Source organism: Morone saxatilis, unplaced genomic scaffold (assembly GCF_004916995.1).
Source record: "Morone saxatilis isolate NCDOM2014 unplaced genomic scaffold, NCSU_SB_2.0 Contig14, whole genome shotgun sequence".
NCBI classification, from domain to species: Eukaryota; Metazoa; Chordata; class Actinopteri; family Moronidae; genus Morone; species Morone saxatilis.
Window position 1 is genome coordinate 22,312,016 of NW_023339696.1, and position 3,354 is coordinate 22,315,369.

Here is a 3,354-nt window from a genome sequence, read left to right on the forward strand (position 1 = left end):
GGTTAGCAGCAGAAACACGTTTTTCTGTTTAAATCCGTCCGGAGCAGAAATGAACCACAAGAGCAAGAAGAGGATTAAAGAGGCGAAGCGGAGCGCCAGGCCCGAGCTGAAGGACTCGTTGGACTGGATCAAACACGGATATCACGACACTTTCGACCTGTCTCACGTCACCGTGAAGGTAACTGTCAATGTAGCATCCGAGGCTAGGCTAACGCTAACTAGCCGCGGCTAACAGGAGGAGTGCGGTTCGTCACGTAGACACCGAGCTGCTGATCGATCACTTTATTATCGATTATTACATCATTATTGGTTAGTTATTGAGTTCATTTCACACCCTGACGACTTTTATCACATTTACATTTAATTTAATGAGTTATAAAGTAAACTCTGGTCTGTGCTCACATTAATATATATACACATATACACATATATATATATATGATGCTTTTTACATTTATGGATTTATATTTTTATTATTTCATTCTAATAACAGTGTTTCGCTTAAGAAGGTAATTTTCTATCATTTAGTAAGACTACGTAAACCAACTGAAAACACTTTTAAGGATATTTTATATTCAAGTAGTGGAATTCCAGAGTTTATATGAAAACAGAGAATTCTGATGAAATTCCTGAGCAGATTATTTCCTGTTTTTATACAATGATCTCCATCCCAGTCATATATACCTAATGATCTTATTTTCCAAACATATTCCAGGTGTTTTCTGCTGTTCTATTAAACTAGTTCACTAACAACAGGCCTAAATGTACATTTAGTTTTTTAAATGCCCTTAAAAGTCAAGACGGCCTTGTGAGCCGCTGGTGAAGCTTTGGGAGCCCACAATAGGTGATGTTTGAACCCCCAATTAATGCCAATATTTATGTGTGTAGTGTTATAGTGTTGTAGTGTTATAGTCGGACAGAGTTCACCTGGTCTACAAACTCTAATAAGTTTTAATAAACTGAAAAAAAGACAGAAAACCCATTGTGAGTTTGTCCTTTAAGAGAAAGCAGCTCTGAGGCCGCTGTGTGTGTGTGTGTGTGTGTGTGTGTGAGTGTGTGTGTGTCAGTGTGTGTGTGTGTGTGTGTGTGTGTGTGTGTGTGTGTGTCAGTGTGTGTGTGTGTGTGTGTGTGTGTTGGAGGTCATCAGATGTTAAACTGTCCGACACCAGAGGACAGTAAAGTAACCCCCCCTCCCTCTTCACCTCACTGTTACCATGGTTACCCTGCACCCTCCCTCCCCCGTGTGTTACCATGGAGACCTGCGCCCCCTCCTCCTGCTCTTCTTCTTCTTCTTCATGTTGTTTTTTATTTTCTTACTGAAGGTTTATTGGAGTTTGTTCTGTTCCTCGTTCACTGTCAGTAGAAACTTCAACTTTTATAATAAAACAACCAACTGAGGGAAAAACACACACAGTCTGTCTGTTGTCTTCACTGCCCACTGACTGTCCTCCTTCAGGTCCTCATGCTCTGGGCCCCACTGTCGGTGGAGAACCGGCGTGGTACCGATCTTCAGACGTGTTCTTGTGTCTTTTTTCACTTCATTGTCACAAAGAAAACTGAATAAATAATGTTGAGGAATATTAATTGTACTGGAAACAAACCTTTTTTCAACGAGAACTTTAACTTCAGTCAGTACGCAGCAGAAATACCTTCAGATTAACTAACTAAACCTAAACTGAACCTAAACTGCTGCAATAAGCTGTCTTTAGAGTGGGACGTTGTACAGTCAATAATATTATTACTATATCACAAACAGCATTAGTTTTGTGTGCAGTCTCAACATGTAAGAAAAAAACCAACAAAGCTCACATAATGATAGTAAAACTGAGAATAATCCCAATATGACTGGTTGATGTGAGCGTTACTGCAGTGATTGAAGGAGGAAGTCGACCACTAGATGGCAGTAAATCTACAGTCTTTATATTGGAAACAGCTCAGGTACCTGCTGTGTTACTGGAAACACAACGTGTGAAGTTCACAGTGAACAATACAGGTTCAAATGACTAAAGCTCATAACAGTATATACACACATATATATATGTGTATATATACATATACACATACACACACACCCCACTCTGACAGTGTATTTTCTTTATTAGACAGATTCATAGATGCACAGGTTCAGTTCAGTTCATTTTACTATCCCAGATAGGAAACTTGATTCGCAGTCAGAGGCACAAACATAAAAAACAAAAACAAGTACAAACAAAAAGTACCAAAAACAAAAATGATCCCTGTAAATACAATATACAATAAACCATAGCAACAACAATGCAAACATACATACATACATACACACACAGGCAAAATAATTAACGAGAAAAACTGCTCTACTTTAATTGCTGTGTATTAGCTCAGTGGTTCTCAAACATTTTTCAATGTGAGAAGGTCATTCTAACTCAAAACATTTAAGTAACACAAATTAAATTTTGTAAGTTACATTAACATTTCTGATTAAGCACATTTGTATAGTTATTTTATTATCACAGTACAAATAAATGAAGTCAGTGTCACTTCAAATTACTAAAACTACTTGATCAAAAATGTTCTTAACTTACTTACTTAATATTAAGTACATTTGACTTAAAATCTTTAATGTAATCAGTTAAATGAACATATCCGGTTTTACAGTGAATAAAGTACCCCCATTATTTCAGCCAAATACCCACTGACTAAACATTTTTGGTAGAAAGTAGACGAGAGAGGTTGATGCATGTTTTCTTTTTCATTTCTTCCTCCTTGTTTTCAGCTCTGTTACTATGTTTCTATCACTAATCCATTTTTCTTGATTTTCATCTGCCATTAAATATTAAAACAAGCTTCCTGTTGGCTTTATTACAGTATAATTATTTTAGGAATTATTAAATCTCACGTGCCCCCTGCAGTACTCCAAAGTACCCCTAGAGGCTCACGTCCCCCTATTTGAGACACTGTATTAGGGTGTTGCTTCTTTACTCTCCTTCAGGGTAAATAAGCAGAACAGAATCACATTATTGTTCATGATGATATTATTCCTGTCTAATACAGGACATAACACATATAACATGTATAAATACATTCTCTAAAAGTACTTACTTTGAATAAAATAGCTTTAGAATTTATTCCTCATTTCGTTAGTGTCCTGTTTGTGTCACTGCTGTGTTATTTTCTGGAAAGTCTCTAATGGAAGCAGAGCTGACCACAGTGGCAATACTGCGTATCTCAGATAGTTAGGTTGCATTAATGTGGAGCTGAAACCTTCTCTTTATTTTATGTGATAATCAATTGAATACATTTGATTTTGGAGTGATTGTCAGACAAAAATAGCAATTGGAAGTTTTGAAAATATGAGATTTGACTATTTTTGGACCA